The sequence below is a fragment of the Dendrobates tinctorius genome, unplaced genomic scaffold, assembly GCF_039654945.1.
Source record: "Dendrobates tinctorius isolate UK_male_01 unplaced genomic scaffold, ASM3965494v1 ptg000357l, whole genome shotgun sequence".
In the NCBI taxonomy this organism is placed as follows: domain Eukaryota; kingdom Metazoa; phylum Chordata; class Amphibia; order Anura; family Dendrobatidae; genus Dendrobates; species Dendrobates tinctorius.
Window position 1 is genome coordinate 1,508,219 of NW_027362023.1, and position 13,023 is coordinate 1,521,241.

The window sequence follows — 13,023 nt, forward strand, 5'->3', positions numbered from 1 at the left end:
CTATATACACCGGTAGTCTCCACACACACACACTATATATACACACCGGGGTCTTCTCCACACAATAATATATATATATATATATATATATATATATATATATATATATATATATATATATATATATATATATATATATATATATATACACACATACATACATACACACACACCGGGGTCTTCTCCACACACACTATATATACACCGGGGTCTTCTCCACACAATATATATACACACACACACACTATATATACACCGGGGGTCTTCTCCACACAATATATATATATATATACACACACACACACACACACACACACACACACACACACACCGGGGTCTTCTCCACACACACTATATATACACCGGGGTCTTCTCCACACAATATATATACACACACACACACACTATATATACACCGGGGTCTTCTCCACACACACACACACACCCCACTCTGGGGTCGTCACACGTCCTCGGCAGCTTCCATCCCCTCCTACCTGTCCCTCTGGGGTCTCCTCTGCCCCTTTCTGCTCCTCAGCTCGCTCCCTTTGTGTATCCCCGGAGCAGCACAGCACCGATCCGCTCCCCGCACACAGGTGCCGGCCCCCACCACACAGGTAGCCCCCACGGCTCATGTCCCCGGCACAAAGGAGGCAGCGACGGAGACAAAGTAACAAGTGCTCCCGACAGAGGAGCCGGTGCAGTGTGACAGCCCGCTCCGGTGCAGTGTGACAGCCCGCTCCGGTGCAGTGTGACAGCCCGCTCCGGTGCAGTGTGACAGCGCAGGGCTCACTCACCTAACACGACCCCGGCGATCCTTCGGTGTCCGGCAGAGACTGGGGCCCGGGGAAAGCCAATATCCACAAGGTCCAGAGCAGCGCACGGAGCACCGGGAGCATCAGCGCGTCCGGTGACAGTAATCCAGGGGAGATCGCGGCAGATCCCGAGCTCCGCAGCCGCCGCTTATACTGTTCTCGCTGGAACTGAGCAGCTTGTGGCGAAGAAAGTCGCAGGAACTTGAGACATTTACATAAACCAACCTCCTCCCCCATGCGCCATCCTCCAACCTCCCGGGGAGCCGCCCCTCACCGGCTCCGCTCACCTGGCCTGCCGGCACCGAGGCCCCCTCCACCTGATCACCCAGAGAGGACACCGAGGCCCCCTCCACCTGATCACCCAGAGAGGACACCGAGGCCCCCTCCACCTGATCACACAGAGAGGACACCGAGGCCCCCTCCACCTGATCACACAGAGAGGACACCGAAGACCCCTCCACCTGATCACACAGAGAGGACACCGAAGACCCCTCCACCTGATCACACAGAGAGGACACCGAAGACCCCTCCACCTGATCACACAGAGAGGACACCGAGGCCCCCCCCACCTGATCACCCAAAGAGGACACCGAGGCCCCCTCCACCTGATCACCCAGAGAGGACACCGAGGCCCCCTCCACCTGATCACCCAGAGAGGACACCGAGGCCCCCTCCACCTGATCACCCAGAGAGGACACCGAGGCCCCCTCCACCTGATCACCCAGAGAGGACACCGAAGACCCCTCCACCTGATCACCCAGAGAGGACACCGAGGCCCCATCCACCTGATCACCCAGAGAGGACACCGAGGCCCCCTCCACCTGATCACACAGAGAGGACACCGAGGCCCCCTCCACCTGATCACAGAGAAAGGACAACGAGGACCGCTCCACCTGATCAGAGAGGGAACCGAGGACCCCTCCACCTGTTCACAGAGAGGGAACCGAGGACCCCTCCACCTGTTCACAGAGAGGGAACCGAGGACCCCTCCACCTGTTCACAGAGAGGGAACCGAGGACCCCTCCACCTGCACAGTGAGGACGCCAAGGACCACTCCACCTACACAGAGAGGAAGCCGAGGATCCCTCCAGGGTCATTCCATTTTAAGTGAACCAATGAATATTACCACTATATATTTAATTCTTTCGAGAATTTGTTTCTTGGTAATACCGTAAAATTCCATCAGTTTTTTTTTGTTTGTTTTTTAATTAATTTTCAAAGTTGTGAAAAGACGTGAAATTCTGTCTTGCATGCCTCTACATTTCTTCTCATAACTCGGACAAGAAACAAGATAGAGAAATGGGAAAAACCCCATTCGACTCAGAACAGTTCAGGATTTCAAGAGATGTGTCACAAAATTATCTTTGTTAATATTTAACCATGTGGAATCAAATTCCAACTTTCAAAACGTATTTCTGGAAAATTAATATGATATTAAAATTGCAAACAATTCATATGTATCTCCTATGCCACATCTGTACCAAAATTGATGATGGGCTCTTAACTGAATCATAATAAAAAAAAAAAAAAAAAAAAAAAAAATAAAAAAAAAAAAAAAAAAAAATCGCAAACAAGAACCTTATATAAAAAGTGTCAAATCAAAAATCTTGAATTCAGATCTGTTCGGTCTGTGATCTAAAAGTGTAAAGTTTATGCTTTCCAAATAAAAAAACAACTTTTTTTTTTAATTTTGAAATTGGGAGGGATGCTTCCACTGGTTGTTCACTCTCCACGAACACCTGACTGAACCGTCAGATGAGCTTTATAAACACTCGGATCGTCCCGCTCAAACTGCTCTCCAGCAATCCAGTGACATCTCCCAGATCTGCGCAGTAAAGGGCCTGTCACACTAAAGCTGGAGTCACACATAGCAACTTACCAGCAATCCCGACAACGATATCAACGTGTCAGGATCGCTGGTAAGTCGCTATGTGATCGCTGGGGAGCTGTCACACAGACAGCTTCACCAGCGATTAGAACAGCGACGCCGCGCGCGCTGCATCGCTGTGTTAGCGCTGATGCCATATTCATGTCAAAAATAGAATTAAAATAAAATATATTGTTATTCTCACCTTCCGACGTCCCGCGCAGCCTTCCCGCCTCTCTCCACGCTCCGCTCCCAGTAATGCTTTGCGAGAATTACCGCGATGACGTCCGTTCTCGTGGGATCGTGAAGTCTCGCGGTCATTCTTGCAAAGGATTACTGGGACCGGGAGCTTGAAGAGAGGCAGGAAGACTGCGCGGAACGCCAGAAGGTGAGAATAACAACAATATTTTTTTTTATTATTTTACAGCTGATCGCTGGTCTCCCGCCTGTCACACGCAGCAATGCGTGCTGGCCAGCGAGAGATCAGCGACGAAAAAAAATGTCCAGAGGTTTCTTGCAGCGATCAGCGATACCGGCAGGGGGGCCGGTCGCCGATCGCTGTCACACACAGCGATCTCGCTGCTGAGATCGCTATGTGTGACGGGGCCCTAAGCGATATCGCTAGCAATATCGCTATAACGTCACTGGTTTTTGTGACCTTATAGCGATATTGCTAGCGATATCACTATGTCTGATACTTACCTCCGACCGCTCCCCCGCAGGTTATCGCTGATCGTGCGAGAACGTCCTGGACTGTTTCTCGTCGTCAGCTTCCTGCTGTGACAACGAGCCACGCGTGCGGGAGGACGCAGGATCGCCTCGTCTGACAGGTAAGTAGCGAGCGCCGACCCCTGCGATGTCACAGGTGAGATCTGCCTGTGTGGCAGCTAACTAGCGACCATATCGCTGGTCGGGATCGCTGGTACATTGCTAAGGCTACTTTCACACATCCGTTTTTTTAAATCCGGCACGATGCGGTGAAAATTGTGAAAAACGGAATTGGATCCGTTTTTTTCACATAGAATGTAATGATTGCCACATCGTGCCGGATGGACATGTGGCGCCTCAGGGTTTCGCTGGATACGGAAAACATGCGCCGTCCGGCGTCTGCAAAAAACGGCTGCAACGTTTTTTTGCAGCGCCGGACCGGCTTTTTCAACAGCGCATGCCCGGGCACTGTGAGTTTTAACCCCACAAGTGCCCGGCGCACATCTCTCTCCATACGCTTCATACCTTTCTTTGGCTGGCTCTCTCGTCCCCCGCTGTCTCTCTGGCTGCTCTCTCGTCCCCCGCTGTCTCTCTGGCTGCTTTCTCGTCCCCCGCTGTCTCTCTGGCTGCTCTCTCGTCCCCCGCTGTCTCTCTGGCTGCTTTCTCGCCTCCCGATCTCTCTCGACCCCTGATGCTGCGGCTCCTTTAAATGTCCTCCAATCCACATCAGGCGCTGCATGTCCATCCGGTGTCACCGCTGCAGGCCGGATCCGGCGGCCCGGCTTTTCGCCGCACGCCGCCGGACCCCTGACACCGGATGTCTGCAAGAGGCCTAAGTGTGACAGTACCTTAACGGAGACAACCCAATTCTGATTCCAGAAAGATAAGTGCCACAAGTACCGCCCAGAAGGCGTGTGGAATATAGCAACAATTAAAATAAAAAAAAATTAAAATCAGTAATAAAATAATTTAAAAAATGTCACCTGTAAGATTATGATAATGAAAACCAGAAATATTAAAAGTAAACAAAAATCAGATATTAAACCAGGTGGAGCCAAACACCAGAACAGCCATATATACTCTGACACAGAAGGTAATGGCCATTGTTAGTAAGAGATTGTGGACAAGATTAGATCTCGCCCAACAGAAGGGACAAATTGATGATAAAAGCTCAGTTTAAAGACTTAAGGCCTCCTCACTCACAGTGATCTCGCTAGAGAGATCGCCGATTTTGTGACGCCACAGCGATCTCGCCAGTGAAATCGCTGTGTGTGACGGGGATCAGCGACCGACAGGTATCGCTGATCGCGCTCCATCGTCCTGGGCCGTTTTTTTGATCGCTCGTCTCTCGCTGGCCAGCATGCATCGCTGCGTGTGGCAGTGAGAGACCAGCGATCAGCGACGCTGGTTTCCAGTTTAAACATCGGGTATCTAAGAGCCGCGCGGCTCTTAGATACCCGCTATTAACATTAGAAACCAGCGTCGCTGGTCCTGATCGCCGGAGGGGCTGTCTATGTGATAGCTCACCAGCGATCAGCCTAGCGATGTCCCAGCAATCCCATCCATGTCGGATCGTTCGTGGGATCGCTGGGACATCGTTATGTGTGACGGGGCCTTTAGGGTCCCGTTTCACATAGCGACGCACCAGCAATCCCGACAACGATACGACATGGATGGGATTGCTGGGACATCGCTAGGCTGATCGCTGGTGAGCTATCACATAGACAGCCCCTCCGGCGATCAGGACCAGCGACGCTGGTTTCTAATGTTAATAGTGGGTATCTAAAATGCACTTACATTGTGCATACACATTAACCTACTTGTCTCAGTTCAGATTTGTTTTTTATTCATTTCATTGTGCATTCAGTGCATATAGGGGTGTGACCGCCCTTTTTCTGAGCTGGGAAAGCCATCCAGTCTGGCCTAAGCTGTTACAAGTGGTTCAGCCGCTCGACCCTTATTCACATTCACGCCACTTGGCAAGTGATAAGGTTTTAAATACTAGAGTAGGGACTGTCCCACAAGGGTTGCCGTGACGTGGCCGGATGGCTTGTACATTATTTTGATCAAAATTATGTTTACTAAATACCCTTATTATTATTATTACCTTTATGCATTATTTGCAGTATATTTTTTACTTTTAGTTCAGGATATTTGTGTTTTTTGCTTTCTGTTGCTACAGAATGCTGTAGATAAGCCCCTGATGGCGGTGGCCACAGCTGATAGGGCTAATATGGAGGGCTAACATGGAGTGATAGACTCCCTTTAAAATATGATTACAAGGAAAGTCCTTGTACAGATGAAACCAAGAACTCAACACATATGGGGGTTTTTTTCTAGAAAGTTTTATAACATTGTTTTTTCAAAATTACACATCAAAATTTTGAGGACCCCCCCACCTGCACGGCGAGGGCGCAGAGGACCCCGCCACCTGCACGGCGAGGGCGCAGAGGGCCCCGCCACCTGCACGGCGAGGGCGCAGAGGGCCCCGCCACCTGCACGGCGAGGGCGCAGAGGGCCCCGCCACCTGCACGCCGAGGGCGCAGAGGGCCCCGCCACCTGCACGGCGAGGGCGCAGAGGGCCCCGCCACCTGCACGGCGAGGGCGCAGAGGGCCCCGCCACCTGCACGGCGAGGGCGCAGAGGACCCCCCCACCTGCACGGCGAGGGCGCAGAGGACCCCGCCACCTGCACGGCGAGGGCGCAGAGGACCCCGCCACCTGCACGGCGAGGGCGCAGAGGGCCCCGCCACCTGCACGCCGAGGGCGCAGAGGGCCCCGCCACCTGCACGCCGAGGGCGCAGAGGGCCCCGCCACCTGCACGCCGAGGGCGCAGAGGGCCCCGCCACCTGCACGCCGAGGGCGCAGAGGGCCCCGCCACCTGCACGCCGAGGGCGCAGAGGGCCCCGCCACCCGCACGCCGAGGGCGCAGAGGGCCCCGCCACCTGCACGCCGAGGGCGCAGAGGGCCCCGCCACCTGCACGCCGAGGGCGCAGAGGGCCCCGCCACCTGCACGCCGAGGGCGCAGAGGGCCCCGCCACCTGCACGCCGAGGGCGATGACACTAAGGTATACTCCACCAGCTTCAGTCGGTTTTGCGCCCACATTCGGTTGTTGCTCCTGATTTTTCTGTCATTCCTCCAGTCACACAAGTGTAAGGATAATTCCACCCCCAGGAGTGACAAGAGAGGGATACAAACACGACACCGCCTCCTCACCTGCGGCTTCTGCCTCACCTCCATCCACGCTTCCTGTCACAGACCTCGGGCAGACTCTCCCACTACCCGAGCGTATCCCTCCGCTGGGGCGTCGGGTCACAGGTATAAAGCGGGGGCAGAGAAAAAGGCGGGAAACCCTGTAGCCAATCAAATCCCATCATTCTTTCTTTTGTAACGCAATTACGTGATCTGATTGGTTGTCAAGCCTAAGCTCTGCACTGGCGGCTCCTGGCCTGTGTCCTTCCACCGCGACGCTGCTTCCCGCCCTTTCCCGGTGCGGTGCGTTCAGTCAGTACCTGCGCGCAGGGCGCGGCGTGGCCGCGGGTAATTTGTCTCCTCCGCTATTGGGAGCCTCTGGCGGACGGGCTCCTCGGACGTTGGCTGTGCGAAGTCTGCTGTTCGGAAGGTTTGTGACAATGTGTTAGTGCTGACGGCTCCTATCCACTGATATGACTGGCGCTGGTGAATTCACATACGGTGGGGAGAGTCTGCCGGACTACAACATAGAATAACACCAGGCCTAATGACCGGCATGATAAGATGACCTGAGGTGTAACCCGCGCCCTGTCCTGAGGTGTAACCCGCGGCCCTGTCCTGAGGTGTAACCCGCGCCCTGTCCTGAGGTGTAACCCGCGGCCCTGTCCTGAGGTGTAACCCGCGCCCTGTCCTGAGGTGTAACCCGCGGCCCTGTCCTGAGGTGTAACCCGCGGCCCTGTCCTGAGGTGTAACCCGCGGCCCTGTCCTGAGGTGTAACCCGCGGCCCTGTCCTGAGGTGTAACCCGCGGCCCTGTCCTGAGGTGTAACCCGCGGCCCTGTCCTGAGGTGTAACCCGCGGCCCTGTCCTGAGGTGTAACCCGCGGCCCTGTCCTGAGGTGTAACCCGCGCCCTGTCCTGAGGTGTAACCCGCGGCCCTGTCCTGAGGTGTAACCCGCGCCCCTGTCCTGAGGTGTAACCCGCGCCCTGTCCTGAGGTGTAACCCGCGCCCTGTCCTGAGGTGTAACCCGCGGCCCTGTCCTGAGGTGTAACCCGCGGCCCTGTCCTGAGGTGTAACCCGCGGCCCTGTCCTGAGGTGTAACCCGCGGCCCTGTCCTGAGGTGTAACCCGCGCCCTGTCCTGAGGTGTAACCCGCGCCCCTGTCCTGAGGTGTAACCCGCGCCCCTGTCCTGAGGTGTAACCCGCGCCCCTGTCCTGAGGTGTAACCCGCGCCCCTGTCCTGAGGTGTAACCCGCGCCCCTGTCCTGAGGTGTAACCCGCGCCCCTGTCCTGAGGTGTAACCCGCGCCCCTGTCCTGAGGTGTAACCCGCGCCCCTGTCCTGAGGTGTAACCCGCGCCCTGCCCTGAGGTGTAACCCGCGGCCCTGCCCTGAGGTGTAACCCGCGGCCCTGCCCTGAGGTGTAACCCGCGGCCCTGTCCTGAGGTGTAACCCGCGGCCCTGTCCTGAGGTGTAACCCGCGGCCCTGTCCTGAGGTGTAACCCGCGGCCCTGTCCTGAGGTGTAACCCGCGGCCCTGTCCTGAGGTGTAACCCGCGGCCCTGTCCTGAGGTGTAACCCGCGGCCCTGTCCTGAGGTGTAACCCGCGGCCCTGTCCTGAGGTGTAACCCGCGGCCCTGTCCTGAGGTGTAACCCGCGGCCCTGTCCTGAGGTGTAACCCGCGGCCCTGTCCTGAGGTGTAACCCGCGGCCCTGTCCTGAGGTGTAACCCGCGGCCCTGTCCTGAGGTGTAACCCGCGGCCCTGTCCTGAGGTGTAACCCGCGCCCCTGTCCTGAGGTGTAACCCGCGGCCCTGTCCTGAGGTGTAACCCGCGGCCCTGTCCTGAGGTGTAACCCGCGCCCTGTCCTGAGGTGTAACCCGCGCCCTGTCCTGAGGTGTAACCCGCGCCCCTGTCCTGAGGTGTAACCCGCGCCCCTGTCCTGAGGTGTAACCCGCGCCCCTGTCCTGAGGTGTAACCCGCGCCCCTGTCCTGAGGTGTAACCCGCGCCCCTGTCCTGAGGTGTAACCCGCGCCCCTGTCCTGAGGTGTAACCCGCGCCCCTGTCCTGAGGTGTAACCCGCGCCCCTGTCCTGAGGTGTAACCCACGCCCCTGCCCTGAGGAGTAACCCGCGCCCTGCCCTGAGGTGTAATGTGAGTTCATTTTCCCCTTCGTCACTGAGGTCTGGTGAACTCCCTAGTCTGGTAAAGAAAGGTAATGAGCCTGATTATCAGGCACCTGAGTCTAATGATGATGACTGGCTGAGTGGAGTCACAGACTGGATATAAGGCTGCCGACGCCCTTCTGCCCTGCGGGTGATTTCTCTGTGGACTTCTAGGAAACCAGTCTGATTCCTGCTCCTCTAAAGCTAAGTTTTCTGCTTTGCCTTTTAGCATTTGTGTTTTGTTTTTGTTTGCCTTGCTTTTCTGGATTCTGCCATTCCCTGCTGGGGTGAGCTGAATCTCCTTTTGCCGGTTGCTCTGTCTTCAGAATATTCCTGAGTACTGACATAGCTTTTTGAAGCCTAGCGTCTTCAGGGCCTTTTTCACTGTCTGTTGGTTCTTATTTTCATAGGGTTTTTCACGGATTGCAGACAGCAGCCTTCCTGTCCTTTCCTATCTAGTTAGCTTGGGCCCCGTCTTTGCTCAGTCTGTCTTTCTGTCTGTGTTGTGTTCTTTCTTCTTGCTTCACCATCATTATATGTGGGGGGCTGCCTTTTGCTTTGGGGTCTGCTCTGGGGCAGTTTAGATTTCCCTTTCTGTCTTTAGGCTATTTAATTCTCCGGCTGTGATCGAGGGGTCTAGGGCATCTAGGAACCCCCCACGGCTACTGCTAGTTGTGTTGATAGGTTCAGGGGTCTGCAATCCGATAGCTGCCAACCTCTCTGGTTTTCTGGACTTAGCTAGCATTTCTGTTTTTGCCTCCTATGGTGACTCAATCATAACAGAATCACCCGCCAGACCGCAGATCCTAGGGTACTCAATAGCAGGAAAGAATTGTGTTTAAAAAAAAAAAAAAGTGTGTATATTCTTTCCTCTATATCTCTGAGGCCGTAGGAGGAATTTTTTTTTCTCTCAATGGAGATAAAGCAATTGTCTGATCGTGTGGAGCAGCTCGCTGCGGAAGTGCTGGGAATTTCCGCCTACCTTGCTCGTTCGCATGCTGTTGAACCAAAGATCCCTACACCTGATGTATTTTTTGGGGATCGATCTAAATTTTTGAGTTTCAAAAATAATTGTAAATTATTTTTTGCCTTGAAGCCTAACTCGTCAGGGAGTTCCGCGCAGCAGGTTAAAATTGTCATCTCTTTGCTGCGTGGCGATCCCCAGGATTGGGCGTTTTCTTTGAAACCAGATGATCCTATTCTGACTAATGTGAACGCATTCTTTCAAGGCTTGGGGTTGTTGTATGACGAACCTAATGCTATTGATCAGGCTGAAAAGACCCTGCTGGCATTGAGCCAGGGTCGTGATTCTGCAGAGTTGTACTGTCAAAAGTTCCGAAAGTGGGCGGTCCTTACTACCTGGAATGATAATGCCCTGGCTGCTCTCTTTCGGAAGGGTTTGTCAGAGGCCGTAAAAGATACTATGGTGGGATTTCCTGTTCCCTCTGGTCTGGACGATTCTATGTCATTAGCCATTCGGCGTTTACGTGAACGCAGGATTGCACGAGAGGTGTTGCCACCGGTAGAACAGACGTCTGAACCTATGCAATGTGATAGAGTTTTGTCTAAAGCGCAACGTCAGGAGTTCAGAAGGCGTAATAAGCTGTGTTTTTTCTGTGGAGATGCCTCGCATATTATTTCTGTTTGTCCTAAACGAGAGAAACGCTTTGCACACACGTTTTCTGTTGGTGGTGTTCAACCTAAGTTTCTTCTGGCAATTACTCTGATCTGCTCCCTGTCCACATTTTCCGCCAAGGCTTTTGTGGATTCAGGAGCAGCGCTAAACCTAATGGACTTGGATTTTGCTAAACGTTGTGGATTTCCGATGACACCTCTGCAGACGCCTATCCCTTTGAGGGGGATTGATGCTACTCCTTTGGCGAAAAATAAACCTCAGTTTTGGACCCAGGTGGTCATGCGGGTCGCCCCAGACCATCAAGAAAATTGCAGACTTTTGGTGTTACATGGTCTGCATGATGCCGTTGTTCTGGGGTTTCCCTGGTTGCAAATTCATAATCCAGTCTTGGATTGGAAATCTGTGTCTGTGGTGAGTTGGGGTTGTCGGTGTGCCTGTAGTGAGGCTCCGTTTTTTTCCACCTCTCCTCAGTCGCATGATGTTCCTGACTATTTGGCGGACTTTTATGATGTATTTAGTGAGAATGAGTCTGTGTCCTTGTCTCCTCATAGGAGTTATGACTGTGCAATTGAACTGAGCCCGGGGTGTAAATTTCCCAAGGGTCGGCTCTTCAATTTATCTGTACCCGAGCACGAGGCTATGCGGTCCTATATTAAGGAGTCGTTGGAGAAGGGTCATATTAGACCATCCTCTTCACCCTTAGGTGCCGGGTTTTTTTGTGTGGCCAAAAAGGATGGTTCATTAAGGCCTTGTATTGATTATCGTGCCCTCAACAAAATTACTATTAAATATCAGTATCCGTTACCCCTGATTTCGGATCTATTCTCTAGAGTTAGAGGTGCTTGCTGGTTTACCAAGCTTGACCTCAGGGGGGCGTATAATCTTATCCTCATTAAGCAGGGGGATGAATGGAAGACGGCGTTTAATACGCCGGAGGGACATTTGGAGTACCTGGTGATGCCTTTTGGGCTCACTAATGCCCCTTCTGTCTTCCAGTGCTTCATGAACGATATTTTCCGAGACTTTGTCGATAAATTTTTGATTATCTATCTGGATGATATTTTGATCTTCTCCAAGGATTGGGACTCTCATGTGGAACATATTCGGACTGTGTTCCAGATCTTGAGGGAGAATTCCCTGTATGTCAAAGGATCGAAATGCCTTTTTGGAGTACAGAGGATTTCATTTTTGGGATTTATTTTGTCTCCATTAACTATTGAAATGGACCCGGCCAAGGTACAGGCCATTTATGACTGGGTTCAGCCCACTTCTTTGAAGGCCCTCCAGAAGTTTTTGGGTTTTGCTAATTTTTATCGGAAATTTATAGCAAAATTTTCTAGTATTGCCAAGCCATTGACTGATCTGACTAAGAAGGGTGCTGATGTGTTGAATTGGTCTCCGGAGGCTGTTGCTTCCTTTCAGGAGCTGAAGCGAAGATTTACCTCCGCTCCGGTTTTGCGGCAACCTGATGTCTCACTCCCGTCCAGGTAGAGGTGGATGCTTCTGAGATTGGTGCAGGAGCTGTTTTGTCCCAAAAGGATCCTGTAACATCTAAAATGAATCCCTGTGCTTTCTTTTCCCAAAAGTTCTCTCCATCTGAACGTAACTATGATGTGGGGAATTGGGAACTGTTGGCCACGAAATGGGCATTTGAGGAGTGGAGACATTGGTTGGAGGGAGCTAAACATCAAGTTGTGGTCCTCACTGACCACAAGAATTTGATTTACCTAGAGTCGGCTAAACGCTTGAATCCTAGACAGGCTAGGTGGGCCTTGTTTTTTTACACGTTTTGATTTTGTGGTCTCTTTTCTTCCTGGAACTAAGAATGTCAAGGCAGACGCCCTCTCTAGGAGCTTCTTTGCTGATTCTCCTGTGGTGACCAAGCCTGCTACCATCTTAGGCGAAGGGGTAGTTCTTTCTGCCATCTCGCCTGATTTGAGACTTGCTCTGCAAGAGTTCCAGGAGGACAAACCTGAGCGTTGTCCCAATGGAAAGTTGTATGTTCCTGACCAGCGGAAGAAGAGAGTGATGTCTGAAGTTCATTGCTCTGCATTGGCTGGTCATCCAGGTATTTTTGGTACTAGAGATCTGGTGAGTCGCTCTTTTTGGTGGCCCACCTTGTCTCATGATGTCAGGAATTTTGTGCAGTCCTGTGGGACTTGCTCCCGGTCTAAATCTTGTTCTCGCTCCAGTGGGTTGTTGATGCCTTTGCCGGTCCCCAGGAGGCCATGGACCCATATTTCAATGGATTTCATCTCTGATATGCCGGTCTCTCAAAGAATGACTGTTATTTGGGTGATTTGTGATAGGTTCTCTAAGATGGTTCATCTTGTACCACTCCCTAAGTTGCCGTCTTCCTCTGAGTTGGTGCCCCTGTTTTTGCAACAGGTGGTTCGCTTGCACGGGATTCCTGAGAACATTGTATCTGACAGAGGAGTTCAGTTTGTGTCTAGATTTTGGAGAACTTTCTGTTCCAAGCTGGGAATTCAGTTGTCCTTCTCCTCTGCTTTTCATCCTCAGACCAATGGGCAGACAGAGAGAACAAACCAGACCTTGGAGTCGTATTTGAGATGTTTTATTTCCGCTGATCAGGATGATTGGGTTTCATTTTTGCCCTTGGCCGAATTTGCTTTAAATAATAGAGCTAGTTCTG

The 13,023-nt window shown here is 52.6% G+C and overlaps 1 protein-coding gene across 7 annotated transcripts in view; it reads right to left on the reverse strand.

The window, feature by feature from the left end:
• The window catches only part of SEMA3F (semaphorin 3F), a 95,863-nt gene extending 89,130 nt beyond the window's left edge, over window positions 1-6,733 (reverse strand). For 4 of the 7 annotated variants that reach the window (XM_073562572.1, XM_073562571.1, XM_073562570.1 and 1 more), the window contains exon 1: window positions 6,603-6,733. The gene's annotated coding sequence lies outside the window, so the exon portion shown is untranslated. Of the gene's footprint in view, window positions 1-794; window positions 992-6,464; window positions 6,558-6,602 lie in introns of those variants that run through there. The other 3 variants (XM_073562567.1, XM_073562569.1, XM_073562566.1) reach the window with 3 other exon arrangements.
• Between the last annotated feature and the right edge of the window lie 6,290 nt (window positions 6,734-13,023).